Raw genomic sequence first — 25,000 nt, forward strand, 5'->3', positions numbered from 1 at the left:
AAGTACGAAGAATTTGTGTGTAAATTACGTCTTTGAAAATGTAATACGAATTACGAAACACGTTCAAGCGTCAGATAATTAAAAAATGAATTTTGGAGAATTGATATTATTATTACCACTGACAGTGAAGAAAAACATAAGAAATATTCGAGAAAATTCGTGCTAGAGTGATTAATTTTACCTTTTCGGCTATATTCAACAACATATGTTTACTAGAAAGACTGCTACCAAAATATACTTTTATACGATATATATATATATATATATATATATATATATATAGATAAATATATATATATATATATATAAATATATATATATATATATATATATATATATATATATATATATATATATATATATATATATATATATATATATATATATATATATGCTGTGGCGTGCGCACAGCAACACAAATTGCTGTACCAGCATTCCTGTCCTCTTCAGTGGGGTCTGACAACCTGGTGAAGGAAATCCTACCTGAGCACCTAGTTCAACAGGCAGGGGTGCATGATCCCAGCTTCACAGACTGCACAACCAAATGGGTCTCTCTCGCAGGACCAGCACCCCAACCACCGCCTTCTGAAGCCCATAAGCAATCCAGCTGGGATCGCCCCATTGCCGACCAAGAAGCTGCAACTTTGCTAGAAGCTGCGACGACACCACATGACACTGCCCGACTTAGAGCTGTAGCAGCTCCCCATGCAGGTGATTTCCTATTAGCAACCCCAATGTCAGCAACCGGCACCCGTCTCACACCGCAGGCCCTCCGAATTGCCGTGGCTCTTCGCCTAGCTGCCCCAATCCACACCGAATACAGGTGTATTTGCGGCGAGGCAGAGGCCGACAGATATGGACGGCATGGCCTTCTTTGCCAAAGGACCGGAGGATGGCATGCAAGACACGGCGAGGTTAATGACATTATTAAGAGAAGCCTTACCACAGCCGGTTGTCCAGCAGAGAGAGAGCCCCGTTACCTAATGTCCCGCAACTCTGATGAGCCTGTCGGTCGCCCAGACGGAATTACGGTGAACCCCTGGAAGAATGGTAGACAGTTGGTGTGGGACTACACTTGCGTTTCAACTTTAGCCAATACCTATGTTGACTTCAGTGCTACACAAGCAGGAGGAGCTGCCAATCACCGGGAAGCGGCCGAGTCACGTAAATACAGAGACCTTGAGCACCACTACAATTTTGTCCCCATTCCCTCAGAGACGCTTGGTGCCTGGGGTAAAAGTGCTGCTAGCTTTTTAAAGGAGTTGGGGTCTAAGCTAATCGAAACAACTAGAGACCCCAGAGCTGCCAGTTTTCTTTTTCAGCGCCTTAGTGTGGCAATCCAGAGAGGAAATGCTCACTGCATCCATGGTTCGTGCCCGCCATCTGAGGAGCTGGAGGAGCTATTCAACTTATGACAAGCAGCCTTGTACCCTGTATGTAATCAATATTGTAACTTTTTTTGTGTAATGACATTTTCAAATAAAGTTAGATAAATATACACACTTAACAAAAGAATAGGGGTGGTAGGAGAAGAAAATATCAAAGTGTTCAGTGAGGATCCAAAAGGTCTTCTCTGAGTACTCTTTATTTTCTTCTCTGAGGCTATGGGTCCCTACATTTGCACCAGAGGTGGTACCCCTTCTAGGAAAAAAAAAATATATATATATATATATATATATATATTATATATATATATATATATATATATATATATATATATATATATATATATATATATATATATATATATATTATTAAATATGACCGAAAAAGTAAGATTAATAATTCTAACACGAATTTTCTCAATCTTTCGTACATTTCTTTTCACTGTTGGAAGTAATTCAAAAATCAATTCTCCAAAATTCATTTTTATTTCTAGTCTAACGCGACACTTGAGCGCGTTTCGTAAAACTTATTACATTTTCAAAGACTTTAGTTAACACATACACAACTGAATATAACTTACACATCTCCGATTTTGTTTATATCTACATTTGAGTGAGGTGGATGGGGTGAGGAGGTATTTAATAAGGTATTAATTTCATCAACACAAGCCAGAACATGAAACAATGGGTATTGAAAAGAAGTGATTTTAGAAAGCCTATTGGTCCACATTTCTTGATGCTTCTATATTGGAGCGGAGTCTTGAGGTGGGTAGAATATAGTTGTGCATTAATTGGCTGTTGATTGCTGGTGTTGACTTCTTGATGTGTAATGCCTCGCAAACGTCAAGCCGCCTGCTATCGCTGTATCTATCAATGATTTCTGTGTTGTTTACTAGGATTTCTCTGGCGATGGTTTGGTTGTGGGAAGAGATTATATGTTCCTTAATGGAGCCCTGTTGCTTATGCATCGTTAAACGCCTAGAAAGAGATGTTGTTGTCTTGCCTATATACTGGTTTTTTTGGAGCTTACAGTCCCCAAGAGGGCATTTGAAGGCATAGACGACGTTAGTCTCTTTTAAAGCGTTCTGTTTTGTGTCTGGAGAGTTTCCCATGAGTAGGCTGGCCGTTTTTCTGGTTTTATAGTAAATCGTCAGTTGTATCCTCTGATTTTTGTCTGTAGGGATAACGTTTCTATTAACAATATCTTTCAGGACCCTTTCCTCCGTTTTATGAGCTGTGGAAAAGAAGTTCCTGTAAAATAGTCTAATAGGGGGTATAGGTGTTGTGTTAGTTGTCTCTTCAGAGGTTGCATGGGATTTCACTTTCCTTCTTATGATGTCTTCGACGAAACCATTGGAGAAGCCGTTGTTGACTAGGACCTGCCTTACCCTACAGAGTTCTTCGTCGACTTGCTTCCATTCTGAGCTGTGGCTGAGAGCACGGTCGACATATGCGTTAACAACACTCCTCTTGTACCTGTCTGGGCAGTCGCTGTTGGCATTTAGGCACATTCCTATTTTGTTTCCTTAGTCTAGACTGCAGTGTGGAAACCTCCGCCCTTTTCCATGACTGTTACATCTAGAAAGGGCAGCTTCCCATCCTTTTCCATCTCGTAAGTGAAACGCAGCACGGAACTCTGCTCAAATGCCTCCTTCAGCTCCTGCAGATGTCTGACATCAGGTACCTGTGTAAAAATGTCGTCAACATACCTACAGTATATGGCCGGTTTCAAGTTCATGTCGACTAAGACTTTTTGCTCGATGGTACCCATGTAGAAGTTTGCAAACAGGACACCTAAGGGAGAACCCATGGCGACCCCATCTACTTGCTTATACATGTGCCCATCCGGGCTCAAGAAGGGTGCCTCTTTAGTACAAGCTTGGAGTAGTTTCCTCAGAATATTTTCTGGTATGTCAAGAGGAGTACAGGCTGGATCACGATACACTCTGTCGGCTATCATCCCGATTATCTCGTCCACAGGTACGTTGGTAAACAGCGATTCTTCGTCCAACGAGGCTCTTATCCCTGTGGCCCGTGTGCCCCGAAGTAAGTCAACAAATTCCTTTGGAGACTTCAGGCTGAAGGCGCAAGGAACATAAGGAGTCGGCAGGCCGTTGAGTCGCTTCGCCAGTCTGTACGTGGGTGTGGGTATCTGGCTAATGATTGGCCGAAGTGGGTTTCCAGGCTTGTGTGTCTTGACATTTCCATACGCATATCCAGGATTATATTCCCCAATGATCTTTGGCAGGTGGAGTCCGGATTTCTTGGCGTTCACAGTTTTGATCAGTTTGTTGACCTTTGCTTTTAATTCGGATGTAGTGTCCTTCGTTACCCTTTGGAACTTAGTTTGGTCAGAGAGTATGAGGTTCATTTTCGCCAGATATTCGTCTTTTTTAAGAATGACATGTATTGGCGACTTGTCACCTCTCCTGACAACTATCTCCTTGTTCTCACGAAGGCTTTTAGCTGCCGCTTTAAGCTCGGGGGACAGTATGGTGCTTCTGTAGTTGCCTCGATTCTTTCCTCCTTCTGCAATAAGTTCTGCTTGTAAGGTATCTTTGGTAGTGACCTTCTTTTGTGTCTCGAGGTCGAATATGTCGTCCAACAGAATTTCCAACTCTACTTTCCGGGCCATCTCACTCGGTCTGGACATAACATGATAGTTTATGCCCAGATCTAGGAGAGTGACTTGCTCCTCAGTGAGGTTAATTCCTGCAAGGTTCAGGAAGCCATCTCTTGGTCGTGGAATTGCCATAGGTCCTCCATATAATGTTGTTAGTTTCTTGATAATCCTTGTTTCAGTGCTGAGGTGATGTCGGTCTGTGAGGATGTCGAGGTGTTGTTCAATGCGGGTACGGATACTTTCGTCGATGTTGCTATTTCTCCACTCGATTGTAGCATGAAGTAGTTGCGTTTTGTTGTCTTTGATTTCATTCTCTGCCTTGTATATCTGATCACGAATCAGATCCTGGCGATATTTTATCATGAAGGCTTGATTCCTTGCTGCTGGGTCGTGCCCTTTAATATTAGTATATTTTGGTAGCAGTCTTTCCTGTAGACATATATTATTAAATATGACCGAAAAAGTAAGATTAATAATTCTAACACGAATTTTCTCAATCTTTCGTACATTTCTTTTCACTGTTGGAGGTAATTCAAAAATCAATTCTCCAAAATTCATTTTTATTTCTAGTCTGACGCGACACTTGAGCGCGTTTCGTAAAACATATTACATTCTCCTAAATCTGGGCATAAACTGTCATTTTATGTCCAGACCGAGTGAGATGGCCCGGAAAGTTGAGTTGGAAATTCTGTTGGACGACATATTCGACCTCGAGACACAAAAGAAGGTCACTACCAAAGATACCTTACAAGCAGAACTTATTGCAGAAGGAGGAAAGAATCGAGGCAATTACAGAAGCACCATACTGTCCCCCGAGCTCAGAGCAGCAGCTAAAAGCCTTCGTGAGAACAAGGAGATAGTTGTCAGGAGAGGTGACAAGTCGCCAATATATGTCATTCTTAAAAAAGACGAATATCTGGCGAAAATGAACCTCATACTCCCTGACCAAACTAAGTTCCAAAGGGTAACGAAGGACACTACAACCGAATTAAAAGCAAAGGTCAACAAACTGATCGAAACTGTGAACGCCAAGAAATCCGGACTCCACCTGTCAAAGATCATTGGGGAATATAAACCTGGATATGCGTATGGAAATGTCAAGACACACAAGCCTGGAAACCCACTTCGGCCAATCATTAGCCAGATACCCACACCCACGTACAGACTGGCGAAGCGACTCAACGGCCTGCCGACTCCTTATGTTCCTTGTGCCTTCAGCCTGAAGTCTCCAAAGAAATTTGTTGACTTACTTCGGGGCACACGGGCCACAGGGATAAGAGCCTCGTTGGACGTAGAATCGCTGTTTACCAACGTACCTGTGGACGAGACAATCGGGATGATAGCCGACAGAGTGTATCGTGATCCAGCCTGTACTCCTCTTGACATACCAGAAAATATTCTGAGGAAACTACTCCAAGCTTGTACTAAAGAGGCACCCTTCTTGAGCCCGGATGGGCACATGTATAAGCAAGTAGATGGGGTCGCCATGGGTTCTCCCCTAGGTGTCCTGTTTGCAAACTTCTACATGGGTACCATCGAGCAAAAAGTCTTAGTCGACATGAACTTGAAACGGGCCATATACTGCAGGTATGTTGACGACATTTTTACACAGGTACCTGATGTCAGACATCTGCAGGAGCTGAAGGAGGCATTTGAGCAGGGTTCCGTGCTGCGTTTCACTTACGAGATGGAAAAGGATGGGAAGTTGCCCTTTCTAGATGTAACAGTCATGGAAAAGAGCAGAGGTTTCCACACTGCAGTCTACACTAAGGAAACGAGCATAGGAATGTGCCTAAATGCCAACAGCGACTGCCCAGACAAGTACAAGAGGAGTGTTGTTGCATATGTCGACCGTGCTCTCAGCCACAGCTCAGAATGGAAGCAAGTCGACGAAGAACTCTGTAGGGTAAGGCAGGTCCTAGTCAACAACGGCTTCTCCAATGGTTTCGTCGAAGACATTATAAGAAGGAAAGTGAAACGCCATGCAACCTCTGAAGAGACAACTAACACAACACCTATACCCCCTATTAGACTATTTTACAGGAACTTCTTTTCCACAGCTCATAAAACGGAGGAAAGGGTCCTGAAAGATATTGTTAATAGAAACGTTATCCCTACAGACAAAAATCAGAGGATACAACTGTGGGACATTTGGGACTTGAATCTAATTATTTAAATATTAATATAGTAAATTAAATTACGAAGGACCACCCGCTTTTATAGTAAAGAGGGAAACTGAGAAAAAATATGATCATTAGATAATTCCTAGATGAACCAGTAACTATGGATAAAATACTAGAGAATATGATCATAGAAATAATTAATGGGCTGTATAATTAAATGAATCAAACCTCAAACACCTACATTGGGAGGGTATTACTGGAACTCAGTACGTCCAGGAACTAGTGTGTTTCGTTCACTAATCCAATGTATAATAATCTAATCCTATGAATACTTATCAAATCATTATCGTTATCATTAATGGGAACATAGATTATGAACATAATAATAATAATCATAATAAACACATGTTAATCCAATAAACAGAGTTCTGCATGTAAAAGAATACAGATAATAATTTAGAGGAATACAAATGAATCTTAGCTTAATGACGATTCCTTAGAAGTTAGTCACGACGCTTCCTCTGATTCTCCTGAACTTGGCATGGAACACTAGGAGTTGATTAACATGGGAAAGGACAGCTCGGAGAATTCTTCTCACACGCTGCAAAATAAATGTTTACAGTAGCAACAAATTAAACTACTGGATTTCTATGCTCAATAAAGTAATATTAATGGTAAATGAAGGATAATGACCTGTGATTTATTGTTGTTATACGTCGTCACGACAGGCTACCCAGCTATAAGTCTACACCCTATCAGATGCATCAAATAAGGGTAAGATACTTAACTAATATGGGCACTGTGTAAGTTTAGGCTTGCCGAAATTCGCGTCCCAGGCTCTGGCTTAGCCTATCCTAGATAATGACGCGCTTCACTGGCCGGTCACGTGGAGTCACAAAGAACCAAAATTTAACAGGTTCCGTGAATGACACTGACACCAGGTGAAGGTATTGTCTGCAAGGCTCTTCACGCCTCACAGTGGCGACTTTCTTCTGGAGAATGGATAGCGTTTACCCTGGTGACTGGGTAATGGCGTCTTCTCGTGAGCAACACGTGAACAGGTTCGCTCGGGAGCATTTTAGCACGTGCACTGGCGTCTTCTCCCGCACCGCTCCGCGTCCCGCGTTTATTAACCAAATTATTATTATGGATATCATCATTTCTCGCGGTTGCGCTTGAAATGCTCGGGTTAGGACGGGTTTATTATTTGGAAGAGTTAAATATTATTATTTGCCAGTGCTTTGATAGTAAACGTATAATGGAGAAGAATTAATGTCTCTCCATGGCATTCACTTGTGACGTTAATTTTTATTACTAGATAACTGCTATAACTTTAAAATCTCTATTTGGCTTTAGTTGGAGGTCAGTTTATCTGTAATTAATTATCACACAGAACACCGTTTGTTATAGAGAATCGAATTCAATTCTCAGGCACATTGGACATAAATGTGTTTATTACAATGAAATCTGACGCAATACTGGCGTCGGGTGACGTAAGAATTCTAGCCTTATTGTACAGATGTAATTATTAGTACATGCTAACTCTACGTTGGGTTAATTTTATTCACTACAATGATTAGTAGAATTAATAATAATTAATGAGAATACAACAGTGTTGTATTCAGTGTTGGAAATTTCCAACATAACTCCGGGGGGAGGATTCTAGGGTCGTAGTGTAATGTGGAGTAATGACCTATCCCGAAGTTGGTTCAATATTAGTATATTAGTATGTTAGTATGTTAATATGTTAGTACACACATAACGAATGTCCCGTATTTGTCAAGGACTTACAAGAAACTCAAGTCTTGCTAATTTCATGTCAAATGAAACATGTTATTTATAGCCTACACAATAATTAAAGATTTTAAATCACACAATTTAAACTACAGAGAATCTACTGTGATGAAAATGTCTTGGGTCATAGTGACTTGTAAGGGTTTGTTACTTGACATCACACCACAGTATCATCATGTTTGCTTAAATTGGGTGTAAAAGGAATTACTCTTGTTCAGAGTGTTAATAGGCTTGCAGTTTCCCTTAGTGGAAACATGTATTAAATATTGAAACATTAAATGATTAAGTTATCGGTAATCAGGAACTCTCTAAAACTCCCAATAAACTCAACAACTAGGGTCGCAGTGACATGTAATGGTGTATTACATAGCTGCTGAATTGTAGGCAAACTCAGAATAAGTTCGTAAGAACTGATAACACTATTGTATAATTATACAGTAAAGTATTATTAGTCATTTAAGATCAAGGAGACTACGACACTACAGTAAGGTCACTGTCTAGGGTCGCTGTGACTTGTAACTATTGAGTTACTAGACAATAACATCACGCAGCATCATGATCACCCCAAATTCAAATGAGGAAATTGAATTTAATGTGCACTGCCGTGCAGTAGTCATTCTGACTGATGGTACAACTAATTTGCTAACTAGCTAAAATAATAGAAAGTAGAGAACTGAAAGTTTATTCATTAAAATCAAGGAAAATTCTGACTCGACAGTGAGATTAGCAGCCTAGTCATTCTGACTTATGAGCTAATTAAATGGCAGCTCATAGGCTTGACACTGTAAACTGGTTAATACAAAATCAACCTTTACATGAAATTGAGTTTATTAAATTAGTCTCTATAAGTATAGTCAACTGCAATTGATGGTGAGTACAGATTAGGCTAGTACTCAGTTGACACTAACTAAAGTCCCTAAACCTACCTAAATAAATGGTTGGAATTTCTAACCTACCTAAGTAAGGGACTAAGCTAATTGTGAGCAAAAATGTACTCGAATTAACATTGTGAGCTGTATTGAGCTCATTAACAGGTCGAGCTATATTGAACTCGTGAACATGGTGAGCTATATTGAGCTCGTTAGCAGTGCTGACAGGGTGAGCTACAGTGAGCTCGTTAGCAGTGCTAACAGGGTGAGTTACAGTGAACTCGTCAACAGTGTTGACAGGGTGAGCTGCAGTGAGCTCGTTAGCAGTGCTAACAGGGTGAGTTACAGTGAAATCGTCAACAGTGTTGACAGGGTGAGCTCGTTAGCAGTGCTAACAGGGTGAGTTACAGTGAACTCGTCAACAGTGTTGACAGGGTGAGCTGCAGTGAGCTCGTTAGCAGTGCTAACAGGGTGAGTTACAGTGAACTCGTCAACAGTGTTGACAGGGTGAGCTACAGTGAGCTCGTTAGCAGTGCTAACAGGGTGAGTTATATTGAACTCGTCAACAGTGTTGACAGGGTGAGCTCGTTAGCAGTGCTAACAGGGTGAGTTACAGTGAACTCGTCAACAGTATTGACAGGGTGAGCTACAGTGAGCTCGTTAGCAGTGCTAACAGGGTGAGTTACAGTGAACTCGTCAACAGTGTTGACAGGGTGAGCTGCAGTGAGCTCGTTAACAGTTAACAGGGTGAGTTATATTGAACTCGTCAACAGTGTTGACAGGGTGAGCTGCAGTGAGCTCGTTAACAGTTAACAGGGTGAGTTCAGTGAACTCGTCAACAGTGTTGACAGGGTGAGCTGCAGTGAGCTCGTTAACAGTTAACAGGGTGAGTTCAGTGAACTCGAATTAACGAGGTGGAGTTTTGCCTCATTCAATAATCATGGCGAGCAGTGCTCGTGGCATGGGGAACATTAAAGCGTTCGATTGTCATGGCGAGCAATATTAAGCTCGTATACACATGGGGAACAAGCACTCATATTATTACGTTAATTCTAAGGTGAGCTATATTAAGCTCATGAAGCATGTTAATTAACAATGCTGATGTTTAACGATAATGCATTAAACAAAGAGAATCCTAAGATTGCTGGAAATTAAATTACTGCTACGATTAATCCTATTCAAGATAATTTGTAACATTTTCCCAACCTAAACGTTTCACGGGTTATTAGTTCTCTGTAAATTCGCTTACGTATTGGTAAGTTTGCAAGTTTGTTCGTGCTGCGCTCCTACACTAATTAAGCAGAAACGAAAGAAAAACAACTCAAACAAATTAATGCAAGTATTTATCACTAACTCTTAGTGCAGAAAACATGGTATTAAGAAGGTTTTCTTGGCAAACCTTTAAGCACAAGTATAGTGGACCTGTGGTCCTAGTGAATTTGTAATTACTGGAGTTGCTTGATGACTTCATAGTATTACTAAATTCAGGAAATACCAGTGGCATTGAGTGCTAGATTCTCTAGCCTAACATTATTAATTACCTAGGGAGTACTAGATTCTCTAGCCCAACATTATTAATTACCTAGGAAGACTGAGTGTGGTCAATTATTACATGTCGAGAATAATTCTAGGCCTGTAGTGAATTCAATGGTTTGGTCACTGTGACTTGTACTTGTTTGAGTACGGACCATTGGTTTTCTCTGAGAACTATGAAACATCTCGGCGAGTATCAATTGCACTACATTCAATCTGAGTTTATTACTCAGCTGTGTTTCTCCTTTTAGCTTGCTGCTGGAGAATTGATTTACTGCTGACTAATTTATTATTGTTGGCAGGCTTAGGCTTGTTCACATTCAGAACTTTACCAGTAAGTAAGTAGCCACCTGCAGATTGGAGCATATTCATTCCCAATCGTTTAACATGTCCAGTTATGAACTGGTAATAGTAGTCGGCTCCTACTAGTACATCTACATTGTTAAGGCGGTCAGACGTTAACTTGTTGTCAGCTAAATTAATTTCACGTTCCTGCAGGAAGTGGGCTGTGTACCCCAGACCCTTAATGTTTAAGTCTAAAGGTATTTGATCTACAACAATGGCTTGGACAGCCTTGGCATGACTACCTAGTCGTACAAGCGGTTGAACTACTGAGTATTCATGGGTTCCTCGATTTATCATGAACCCTGACAAGTTTAATTTTACTTGTCCTATTGGTTGTAAATTAAGTGCCTCTGCTGCTCTTTGAGTAATGAAAGTTCTCTGGGAACCTTGGTCAAATAGTCCACGTATGGTGATCTTGGCTCCTCTGTTCTTCACTTGAAGTTGGGCAGTAGGCAAGGCAGCATCCACTTGAGATGCTTGTGAAGTTACGCTGTACACATCTCGCACCTTGCTGCACTGTACTGGTGTAGATTCTCTACGTCCTATTCTAGGATTGACATAATTTGTCCTAACTAACTTGCACAGTGCAGCATGATGCTTGCCCCTTCTACACCTATTGCAGGTGTTCAGTGGGGTTTCACAGCTGTTAACATTATGTGGTTTGAGACACCTAGTACATTTGTGTAACTGTTTGAGTCGTCTGACTCTTGTGTCTCTATTAGGATAATTGGTACATTTGTACAGAGAATGTTTTTGATTGCAAAACAAGCACATTCCCCATCCTACAGATCGTTTAGGGGTTACCGGTTTAGGTAAAACAGTATTTGCAGGTTGTGATGGTTTTGCTGCTTGCATTTGCTTGTTATTTATTCTCTTGTGAGTACTTGGTGTACTCTGGGGAACCATTAATAGGTTCTTTGGAGTGCTCTTTGGACTATTAGGTCTCTTAGGAGCACCTGTGGAGTGATTGGGGGTGCTCTTTGGACTATTAGGTCTCTTAGGAGCACCTGTGGGGCTCTTAGGCCTTACTGATGAATCAGTGTTTGACTGATTGTTATTACATTGATTATTAGCACCTTTGTTACCTTGTGACAGTGTCACTTTAGGAGTTTCTGCTAAGGAAACTGATGTAGGTACAGTTTTGGTGCATTCAGATTTAGCATTAATTGCCTGGTCTGCTGTATGATTGCTCATATTGCGCAAACCTGTAAATATATCCTGCATTGACAGGGTATTACCATTCTGGTATACATATAATTTATTAAGTGTGTCACCAGACAATTTTCTTTGGATGATAATTTTAGTCATCCACTCAGTAGTTGAGTGATCCACCTCTTTACTGAAAGAATTTATCAGTGACTCAAGCTGGAAACTAAAGGCTTGTAAAGAGTCAACTGATTGTTCTGGTGAAGATAAATTTAATAATTGGTGCACAAGGTTTATAATAGCCTTCTCATTGTTAGCACTTACTTTAGAAGGCTGTTGGGAGTAATTGTGACCATTACTTGTGTTGCTTAAGGCTTCTTGCTTAGCCTCAGCTTTGATTACAGCTTCGACTGCTGCTGCAGCATTAGCTTTATCATTTTCTGGTTCAGATTCACTGATTATTGCAGCTTCACTTGTTTCATCTGCAGCTTCACCTGTTTCTCTGGGTTCTGGTGATAAGCTAGATAATTCAGTAGCTTTATGTATTGAACTTATAGAATCCAGGGAACATTGAGAAGAGTGGTCTGAAAATTGGTCAGACTCTGTAAACAAATCATCACATGAAGCTGTGTTAGATGAGAGGTTAGAAAATGAAGGTTGAACTTCAGTTGTGGATCCTGTGTAGTGATCAGTATTGATTAGAGGATTCTCCTCATCTTGAGGTAGTTCAGGTATTTCATCTGAACTGAGTGTTGACTTGGGTGTAGGTCTATTAATGATCGGCTCTATCCACTCGGGAATATCTTGTCTCGCAAGCACCTCCTTATATCGGTCTAACCTGGTTTGAACGTAATGTTCATAGTTATCAAGATCAGATTCTGTTAGACGTAAGTGGTCTGAGACAGTATGACCGACTTGGAGTAAATTCCTGTGGGACTCGATTACAGTCTTTACATGATCATATTTTTGGATGGCGTTCCTTATGGAACTTGCTAGTTTATAGACGTCACCTGGGTCAGTTTCTACACAGAGATGACATCTGATAAGCAGTTCTCCTAGGCGAACTTGAAGAGTTCTCAAAAATCTTGCATTCCTTTCTAGAGGATTCATTCTTGCGGCAAATGGAGCCTGATAAGGCTTATGTAGCTATTTGTATAGCTATGGTGTCTGCTCCTTGATGTAGAGCAGGTATAATTATTGACAGCCTGATATTTTGAGGCTGGTTGTAAGTTACCTCATTTAGAGGTTAGCTACCTACCTAATAATAAGCAACTAAGATTTGAGTGGTACCTTGGTCTCACTACAGGTGTTCCTCAGCTTAGCTCTTCTAAATCAGCCTCGGATGGGTAGTGGACTTACAGTAACACTCAAAGACATACATAGAAATATGCAATAAAATATAATTACACAATAAATGGTTAATCCCACCCTTGATAGGGTCAGCACAAAAAGAATAATATATATGCCACTAACTAGCTCAAGCCTAGTCGTGAGAATTTCTACTTAAGAAACTACAACTATATTTAGTCTATGCTTGTGCCAAATTCAACACAATCACAGCCTAAATTGCTACCTAATAAAGCTTGGCAAAGATTATATTGTGGTGCAATATTGTGCAAATAATTGTGCTGTGTTTTTGTTTTTTTTGGACTTTATATAATATACACTTGTATAATTATGTGTATAAGAAATTAAATGAACACAAGAGAATTAATTGTGTTTGGCAAGTATTCTACTGCCGTAAATATTATCTAACTCCTAAATGTACTCCTAATTGTGGAATAAAATGTTATCAGGGTTAGTAATGATTAACTAGTATGAGATCAGTAATTTATATTAGTATACTGGATCCCTAAATGTTAATGATCCACTGACTTGAGTGAATCAGTAACTATAACATGGATTCAGGCTATAATGGACAGTCTGTTGACAGCCATATTGAAACATTGGTATAGCCTAAATGGTTAACACATAATTGGTGTTAGTGATTAATATAAGTTATGAGCTGTTGCTCCTGGTGACCTAAAGATTCTCACTTCTGTATGAGGTATAGGTCTAAGTGTTGTGGGCAATAAACTGTGTTCTCACGAGTGCTACCTTATACATAAGGTATAAGTAGCAATGAATTGGTGTGACTTAGGGTAACCTATGTGTTACGTTGTTAGTAGACACAATTGATTAAAAGGTTAGTCTAGCTTATATCACACAAGGATTAGTTATTATTAATTAGTATTTGTAATTATAAATTTAATGCCTCTCCGGTTCGATAAGGACCATAATGTGGGACATTTGGGACTTGAATCTAATTATTTAAATATTAATATAGTAAATTAAATTGCGAAGGACCACCCGCTTTTATAGTAAAGAGGGAAACTGAGAAAAAATATGATCATTAGGTAATTCCTAGATGAACCAGTAACTATGGATAAAATACTAGAGAATATGATCATAGAAATAATTAATGGGCTGTATAATTAAATGAATCAAACCTCAAACACCTACATTGGGGGGTATTACTGGAACTCAGTACGTCCAGGAACTAGTGTGGTTTGTTCACTAATCCAATGTATAATAATCTAATCCTATGAATACTTATCAAATCATTATCGTTATCATTAATGGGAACATAGATTATGAACATAATAATAATAATCATAATAAACACATGTTAATCCAATAAACAGAGTTCTGCATGTAAAAGAATACAGATAATAATTTAGAGGAATACAAAGGAATCTTAGCTTAATGACGATTCCTTAAAAGTTAGTCACGGCTCTTCCTCTGATTCTCCTGAACAAGGCATGGAACACTAGGAGTTGATTAACATGGGAAAGGACAGCTCGGAGAATTCTTCTCACACGCTGCAAAATAAATGTTTACAGTAGCAACAAATTAAACTACTGGATTTCTATGCTCAATAAAGTAATATTAATGGTAAATGAAGGATAATGACCTGTGATTTATTGTTGTTATACGTCGTCACGACAAGCTACCCAGCTATAAGTCTACACCATATCAGATGCATCAAATAAGGATAAGATACTTAGCTAATATGGGCACTGTGTAAGTTTAGGCTTGCCGAAATTCGCGTCCCAGGCTGCGGCTTAGCCTATCCTAGATAATGATGCGCTTCACTGGCCGGTCACGTGGAGTCACAAAGAACCAAAATTTAACAGGTTCCGTGAATGACACTGACACCAGGTGAAGGTATTGTCTGGAAGGCTCTTCACGCCTCACAGTGGCTACTTTCTTCTGGAGAATGGATAGCGTTTACCCTGGTGACTGGGTAATGGCGTCTCCTCGTGAGCAACACATGAACAGGTCCGCTCGGGAGCGTTTTAGCACGTGCACTGGCGTCTTCTCCCGCACCGCTCCGCGTCCCGCGTTTATTAACCAAATTATTATTATGGATATCATCATTTCTCGCGGTTGCGCTTGAAATGCTTGGGTTAGGACGGGTTTATTATTTGGAAGAGTTAAATATTATTATTTGCCAGTGCTTTGATAGTAAACGTATAATGGAGAAGAATTAATGTCTCTCCATGGCATTCACTCGTGACGTTAATTTTTATTACTAGATAACTGCTATAACTTTAAAATCTCTATTTGGCTTTAGTTGGAGGTCATTTTATCTGTAATTAATTATCACACAAACCACATCGTTTGTTATAGAGAATCGAATTCAATTCTCAGGCACATTGGACATAAATGTGTTTATTACAATGAAATCTGACGCAATACTGGCGTCGGGTGACGTAAGAATTCTAGCCTTATTGTACAGATGTAATTATTAGTACATGCTAACTCTACGTTGGGTTAATTTTATTCACTACAATGATTAGTAGAATTAATAATAATTAATGAGAATACAACAGTGTTGTATTCAGTGTTGGAAATTTCCAACAACAACTGACGATTTACTATAAAACCAGAAAAACGGTCAGCCTACTCATGGGAAACTCTCCAGACACAAAACAGAACACTTTAAAAGAGACTAACGTCGTGTATGCCTTCAAATGCCCTCTTGGGGACTGTAAGCTCCAAAAAACCCAGTATATACGCAAGACAACAACATCTCTTTCTAGGCGTTTAACGATGCATAAGCAACAGGGCTCCATTAAGGAATATATAATCTCTTCCCACAACCAAACCATCGCCAGAGAAATCCTAGTAAACAACACAGAAATCATCGATAGATACAGCGATAGCAGGCGGCTTGACGTTTGCGAGGCATTACACATCAAGAAGTCAACACCAGCAATCAACAGCCAATTAATGCACAACAATATTCTACCCTCCTCAAGACTCCGCTCCAATATAGAAGCATCAAGAAATATGGACCAATAGGCTTTCTACAATCACTTCTTTTCAATACCCATTGTTTCATGTTCTGGCTTGTGTTGATGAAATTAATACCTTATTAAATACCACCTCACCCCATCCACCTCACTCAAATGTAGATATAAACAAAATCGGAGATGTGTAAGTTCTATTCAGTTGTGTATGTGTAAACTAAAGTCTTTGAAAATGTATTAAGTTTCACGAAACGCGCTCAAGTGTCGTGTCAGACTAGAAATAAAAATGAATTTTGGAGAATTGATTTTTGAATTACCTCCAACAGTGAAAAGAAATGTACGAAAGATTGAGAAAATTCGTGTTAGAATTATTAATCTTACTTTTTCGGTCATATTTAATAATATATGTCTACAGGAAAGACTGCTACCAAAATATACTAATATTAAAGCGCACGACCTAGCAGCAAGGAATCAAGCCTTCACGATAAAATATCGCCAGGATCTGATTCGTGATCAGATATACAAGGCAGAGAATGAAATCAAAGACAACAAAACGCAACTACTTCATGCTACAAACGAGTGGAGAAATAGCAACATTGACGAAAGTATCCGTTCCCGCATTGAACAACACCTTGACATCCTCACAGACCGACATTACCTCAGCACTGAAACAAGGATTATCAAGAAACTAACAACATTATATGGAGGACCTATGGCAATTCCACGACCAAGAGATGGCTTCCTGAACCTTGCAGGAATTAACCTGAGGACCAAGTCACTCTCCTAAATCTGGGCATAAACTGTCATGTTTTGTCCAGACCGAGTGAGATGGCCCTGAAAGTAGAGTTGGAAATTCTGTTGGACGACATATTCGACCTCGAGACACAAAAGAAGGTCACTACCAAATATACCTTACAAGCAGAACTTATTGCAGAAGGAGGAAAGATTCGAGGCAATTACAGAAGCACCATACTGTCCCCCGAGCTCAAAGCGGCAGCTAAAAGCCTTCGTGAGAACAAGGAGATAGTTGTCAGGAGAGGTGACAAGTCGCCAATATATGTCATTCTTAAAAAAGACGAATATCTGGCGAAAATGAACCTCATACTCTCTGACCAAACTAAGTTCCAAAGGGTAACGAAGGACACTACAGCCGAATTAAAAGCAAAGGTCAACAAACTGATCGAAACTGTGAATGCTAAGAAATCCGGACTCCACCTGCCAAAGATCATTGGGGAATATAAACCTGGATATGCGTATGGAAATGTCAAGACACACAAGCCTGGAAACCCACTTCGGCCAATCATTAGCCAGATACCCACACCCACGTACAGACTGGCGAAGCGACTCAACGGCCTGCTGACTCCTTATGTTCCTTGCGCCTTCAGCCTGAAGTCTCCAAAGGAATTTGTTGACTTACTGCGGGGCACACGGGCCACAGGGATAAGAGCCTCGTTGGACATAGAATCGCTGTTTACCAACGTACCTGTGGACGAGACAATCGGGATGATAGCCGACAGAGTGTATCGTGATCCAGCCTGTACTCCTCTTGACATACCAGAAAATATTCTGAGGAAACTACTCCAAGCTTGTACTAAAGAGGCACCCTTCTTGAGCCCGGATGGGCACATGTATAAGCAAGTAGATGGGGTCGCCATGGGTTCTCCCCTAGGTGTCCTGTTTGCAAACTTCTACATGGGTACCATCGAGCAAAAAGTCTTAGTCGACATGAACTTGAAACGGGCCACATACTGCAGGTATGTTGACGACATTTTTACACAGGTACCTGATGTCAGACATCTGCAGGAGCTGAAGGAGGCATTTGAGCAGAGTTCCGTGCTGCGTTTCACTTACGAGATGGAAAAGGATGGGAAGCTGCCCTTTTTAGATGTAACAGTCATGGAAAAGAGCGGAGGTTTCCACACTGCAGTCTACACTAAGGAAACGAGCATAGGAATGTGCCTAAATGCCAACAGCGACTGCCCAGACAGGTACAAGAGGAGTGTTGTTAACGCATATGTCGACCGTGCTCTCAGCCACAGCTCAGAATGGAAGCAAGTCGACGAAGAACTCTGTAGGGTAAGGCAGGTCCTAGTCAACAACGGCTTCTCCAATGGTTTCGTCGAAGACATCATAAGAAGGAAAGTGAAACGCCATGCAACCTCTGAAGAGACAACTAACACAACACCTATACCCCCTATTAGACTATTTTACAGGAACTTCTTTTCCACAGCTCATAAAACGGAGGAAAGGGTCCTGAAAGATATTGTTAATAGAAACGTTATCCCCACAAACAAAAATCAGAGGATACAACTGACGATTTACTATAAAACCAGAAAAACGGCCACCCTACTCATGGGAAACTCTCCAGACACAAAACAGAACGCTTTAAAAGAGACTAACGTCGTCTATGCCTTCAAATGCCCTCTTGGGGACTGTAAGCTCCAAAAAACCCAGTATATAGGCAAGACAACAACATCTCTTTCTAGGCGTTTAACGATGCATAAGCAACAGGGCTCCATTAAGGAACATATAATCTCTTCCCACAACCAAACCATCGCCAGAGAAATCCTAGTAAACAACACAGAAATCATCGATAGATACAGCGATAGCAGGCGGCTTGACGTTTGCGAGGCATTACACATCAAGAAGTCAACACCAGCAATCAACAGCCATTTAATGCACAACTATATTCTACCCACCTCAAGACTCCGCTCCAATATAGAAGCATCAAGAAATATGGACCAATAGGCTTTCTACAATCACTTCTTTTCAATACCCATTGTTTCATGTTCTGGCTTGTGTTGATGAAATTAATACCTTATTAAATACCACCTCACCCCATCCACCTCACACAAATGTAGATATAAACAAAATCGGAGATGTGTAAGTTCTATTCAGTTGTGTATGTGTTAACTAAAGTCTTTGAAAATGTAATAAGTTTTACGAAACGCGCTCAAGTGTCGCGTCAGACTAGAAATAAAAATGAATTTCGGAGAATTGATTTTTGAATTACCTCCAACAGTGAAAAGAAATGTATGAAAGATTGAGAAAATTCGTGTTAGAATTATTAATCTTACTTTTTCGGTCATATTTAATAATATATATATATATATATATATATATATATATATATATATATATATATATATATTATTAAATATGACCGAAAAAGTAAGATTAATAATTCTAACACGAATTTTCTCAATATTTCGTACATTACGCTTCACTGTTGGAGGTAAATCAAAAATCACTTCTCCAAAATTCATTTTTATTTCTAGTCTGACGCGACACGGGCGCGTTTCGTAAAACTTATTACATTTTCAAAGACTTCACAAATACACAACTGATTTAGAACGTATCTCTGATTTTATATCTACATTTGAGTGAGGTGGGAAGGGTGATGTGGCATTAACACAAGACAGAACAGGAGGGGATATTAATAGGGTATTAAAAGTATCAACACAAGACAGAACAGAAACAATGGGTATTGAATAGAAGTGTTTGTAGAAAGCCTATTGGTCCATATTTCTTAATGCTTCTATATTGGAGCGGAGTCTTGAGGTGGGTAGAATATAGTTGTGCAATAATTGGCTGTTGATTGCTGGTGTTGACTTCTTGATGTGTAGTGCCTCGCAAACGTCAAGCCGCCTGCTATCGCTGTATCTATCGATGATTTCTGTGTTGTTTACTAGGATTTCTCTGGCGATGGTTTGGTTATGGGAAGAGATTATATGTTCCTTAATGGAGCCCTGTTGCTTATGCATCGTTAAACGCCTAGAAAGAGATGTTGTTGTCTTGCCTATATACTGGGTTTTTTGGAGCTTACAGTCCCCAAGTGGGCATTTGAAGGCATAGACGACATTAGTCTCTTTTAAAGCGTTCTGTTTTGTGTCTGGAGAGTTTCTCATGAGTAGGCTGGCCGTTTTTCTGGTTTTATAGTAAATCGTCAGTTGTATCCTCTGATTTTTGTCTGTAGGGATAACGTTTCTATTAACAATATCTTTCAGGACCCTTTCCTCCGTTTTATGAGCTGTGGAAAAGAAGTTCCTGTAAAATAGTCTAATAGGGGGTATAGGTGTTGTGTTAGTTGTCTCTTCAGAGGTTGCATGGCTTTTCACTTTCCTTCTTATGATGTCTTCGATGAAACCATTGGAGAAGCCGTTATTGACTAGGACCTGCCTTACCCTACAGAGTTCTTCGTCGACTTGCTTCCATTCTGAGCTGTGGCTGAGAGCACGGTCGACGTATGCGTTAACAACACTCCTCTTGTACCTGTCAGGGCAGTCGCTGTTGGCATTTAGGCACATTCCTATGTTTGTTTCCTTAGTGTAGACTGCAGTGTGGAAACCTCCGCCCTTTTCCATGACTGTTACATCTAGAAAAGGCAGCTTCCCATCCTTTTCCGTCTCGTAAGTGAAACGCAGCACGGAACTCTGCTCAAATGCCTCCTTCAGCTTCTGCAGATGTCTGACATCAGGTACCTGTGTAAAAATGTCGTCAACATACCTGCAGTATATGGCCGGTTTCAAGTTCATGTCGACTAAGACTTTTTGCTCGATGGTACCCATGTAGAAGTTTGCAAACAGGACACCTAGGGGAGAACCCATGGCGACCCCATCTACTTGCTTATACATGTGCCCATCCGGGCTCAAGAAGGGTGCCTCTTTAATTAGAATTGCCTAGGGTGCCTAGAATTATTAATAAAGGAATTGGGTGCCTAGAATTATTAATCTTACTTTTTCGGTCATATTTAATAATATATATATATATATATATATATATATATATATATATATATATATATATATATATATATATATATATATATATATATATATTCTTATGTGAATTGCTTCTTGAAGCAATTCACATAAGAATAGAACACCCAACCGCGGCCTGCACACCCAGTTGCTGGCTCCACACCCAGTTGCTGGCTCCACACCCAGTTGCTGGCTCCACACCCAGTTGCTGGCTCTACACCCAGGTGCTGGCTCCACACCCAGGTGCTGGCTCCATACCCAGGTGCTGGCTCCACACCCAGGTGCTGGCTCCACACCCAGTTGATGCCTCCACACCCAGTTGCTGGTAGTTGCTTGGCCATGGCCCAGGCCCCCCCGTTTATAGAACAATGCACAGTTTAACTCTCCCAACCGAGTTGAAATGGAAGGGGTCCCAGCGGTCGGGCAGGACTCCACAAGCCTGGAGGTACCAACAACTACTCCTAAAAGAGGTTTTTGCCGAGTATGCAACAAAAACACCGCCATAAACTCTAACGGTGGTGTCATCCGCTTTCACACCGTCAACGAGGTAAGATGCAGTGGTTCCCACCAGCTTCCAAAGGGAAGCAATGGCCAGCTGCCATTAACAGTTAGGGAAGAGACTCCCATTAACCTAATCTCATCTGAAAACCTCACCCAAGCGATCATAGCGACGTCTGCTAGAGCATTACCACACATCCCAAAAGCAGCCCGCCCAAATGCAGCAACCAAACTCTGTAATCTTCTGAAAAGGGTCAATGATGCCCCGGAAAACATTCAAGCGTGGCATAATGTCCTTCTGTTTGGCCTCACCGTCCCTCCAAGGAGGGACAAATCACTTGCTTCCTCGGTCCTGAGGACGATAAATGAATACCCAAGGGGGGACAACCTAGTTTGGCTCCCTCTCCGAGCAAAACACATCCACCGCAGAAATGGTAACAACAACATACCTGAAACGTACAAAATCAGAGCACAAATCACCAAGAAAATTGAAGAGGGAAATACCGCAAGTGCTATTAGAGTCCTAACCAGTGACGAGAAAATTGCTCTTAGAAACTCAGCCACAGCACGGGCCCTGCAAACCAAGCACCCACTCAGAGCCCCTCAAGGCGACAACATCGTTCCGCCATCAGCCGACACCATTTCAGACCCATTAACCGTTGGTGAATCTGAGGTCTACAAAGCAGCCCTTTCTTTTCCACCTGGGTCAGCAGGGGGCTATACAGGGTTAAAACCTCAACACATCAAACAAATATTGAATCCTGCGGTTGGTGATGCTGCACAAGCTCTTCTTATGGAACTCACAAGGTTCGTCAACCATGTGCCTGGCTGGTGATATACCTGAGGTCATCAGGCCTCTCTTTTTTGGTGCCTCCCTCTGTGCTCTCAAAAAGAAGGAAGAAGGAATCAGGCCAATCGCTGTTGGCAACACTCTCCGACGCCTGATTGCCAAGACTGCTACGAGGGTTGTCAGCCAGCAAGCGGCTGAATTGCTGAAACCAATCCAGCTAGTATTTGGAATCCCCCAAGGCTGTGAAGCGGCTGCCCATGCAGCACAAGCATACATCACCAACATTTCTGATGAAAAGGCCCTGCTCAAACTGGACTTTAAGAATGCCTTCAACATGGTCAGAATAGATGCAGTACTTTGTGCCGTACATCGCCATTTCCGGCCCCTCTACCCGTTTATACTATCGTGCTACAGTGGTGAGTCAAAACTGCTCGTTGGTGAACTTGAAATCAGATCATGTGAAGGTGTTCAGCAAGGTGATCCTCTTGCTCCCCTTCTTTTCTGCTTAGTCTTAAAAGATATCACCGAAAGCTTGTCCAATGAGTTCAACATCTGGTTTTTGGATGATGGCACTATAGCTGGCACCGTAGACCATCTCTTGGCAGATATCAGGAAAATATGGGAGCAAGAAGTAAGCCTGGGTCTTGTCCTGAACCCTTCCAAGTGTGAAGTAGTCTCTTCCAACCCAGACATCGTAGCTAGAATAAGGTCTGCCTTGCCTGGAGCCCATGTCATTAGGGTTGGGAACAGCACCCTCCTTGGAGCCCCCCTCGGGTCTAATGCCATTGAGGAGATCCTTGACAAGAAAATCGCAGATCTTAGGAGGATGGAAGACAGAAGACATCGATGCCCACAATGCTTTTTATCTCCTCACCAAATGCCTATCCCTTCCGAGGCTAACCTACTTTCTGAGGTGCGCACCATCTTACGACAGCCGAAAGCTTGAAGAGTATGACCTCTTACTGAAGACCATGCTGGAAAAAGTTGTTAACCTCTCCCTCAACGAATGCCAGTGGAAACAAGCCACTCTTCCTGTTAGGCTCGGTGGCTTGGGTGTCCGCACCGCTACCCAAATTGCTGTCCCAGCCTTCCTGTCTTCCTGCTCAGAATCAGATGACCTGGTTAAGGAAATTCTACCTGACACCCTGAGTGATGTAGCGGGGATACAGGACCCCCACTACACGGAATGCGACACGAAATGGGGTGCCATGGCAGACCCAGCACTCAGACCAGCCATGCCGAAAGCCAAGAAACAATTCAGTTGGGACAGCCCCATTGTAGACAAAGAAACCACAGCTTTGCTGGAGGCAGCAACAACCCCCAGTGATCGTGCACGCCTCACAGCTGTGCAGGCTCCCCATGCAGGGGACTTCCTTTTGCCAGTCCCTATGTCTGCGACAGGCACACGTCTTGATCCGCAGGAGCTCCGTATTGCAGTCGCTCTCCGTCTTGCTGCCCCTATCCACACTGTTCATAGGTGTATTTGCGGCGAGGCAGATGCTGACAAATATGGATTGCATGGCCTGCACTGCGGAAAACCTGGTGGTTGGCACACTAGACACGACGAAGTCAATGACATCATTAAAAGAAGCCTTGCCTCTGCTCAGTGTCCAGCGAGAGAGATAGCCCCGCAACATACTGAACCGTGACTCTGTTAGCTTTGCCGGCCGACCAGACGGAATCACACTGCGACCGTGGAAGAGTGGCAGACAGTTGGCATGGGACTATACTTGTGTATCCACCCTGGCAACCACATACATCAACCTCTCTGCCGGCACAGCAGGAGCCGCGGCGACATGCAGAGAAAGAGACAAGTCAGCCAAGTACAGGCAATTAGATCATCGGTACAACTTCGGTTCAATAGGGTCTGAGACCCTAGGCCCATGGGGAGAGAGTGCAAGAAGGTTTCTTAAGGATCTTGGTTCCAAGCTCATTGACACCACAAGAGACCCTAGAGCGGCAAGTTTTCTCTTTCAGCGCATCAGTGTCGCGATCCAGAAGGGGAATGCTTGCTGCATCCTCGGTTCCTGCCCGGCGACGGAGGAGTTCGTGGAAATCTACAGCCTCTAGGAAGCGAACTTTTTTTTGTGTCCTCTTAATGTTAATTTTTTGTATAAAATCAGATATGTAACTGCATAACCTTGCATAATAAAGTGTACACCATAAAAAAAGGGGGGTGGTAGGAGAAGCGAACACTCTTACGTATTCAGAGTTAAATGGCAAGTTTTTCCCTGAATGCTCTGTGTTCCCTTCTCTGAGGCTGTGGGTATATATATATATATATATTGTCGGGGTTCACCTCATTAAGAGAGGGGCGAGTAACAGTATACTCAAGGTCACTCACCGTAGCACTGCGGGTCTTCACTCTATCCTCGCGGCGCCACTGTACGCCAGGAGAGTATCCCAGTCAATCCCAACCGGCCTCTGATCGAGAAAGAGGGGGAAAACAACTTGTTCTCTTAACTATTGGGTGCCCGCCCCGGCATGGGCTCTACTACTAACCACAAGGCCGCCAACTGGTGTTTCCAGTGTCCAGTAACACGTCAGTGGTTTTGTTGAATTGTGGTAACAGTGGCAAGATCACACTCAATATGTCTGATATCAGGCAGGTATTTACTTCTATCACTATTTGCTTTCAGGTATTATATAGCCACAAGAAATATGGAGGGGATAATATAAACACCAATGTACTTTGTATTTTACTTAAAACTCATTCAAAGACATCACAAGATTATATCAATAAGTAAACAGCTGTTTCAGGCGGAAGTCGCTTGTTCCCACATATAATCGTGAACTCCCCAAGCTGGCAATGCTCCCCCTCACGTCAATGTCAAAATCA

This window comes from Procambarus clarkii, chromosome 73 (assembly GCF_040958095.1).
Source record: "Procambarus clarkii isolate CNS0578487 chromosome 73, FALCON_Pclarkii_2.0, whole genome shotgun sequence".
In the NCBI taxonomy this organism is placed as follows: domain Eukaryota; kingdom Metazoa; phylum Arthropoda; class Malacostraca; order Decapoda; family Cambaridae; genus Procambarus; species Procambarus clarkii.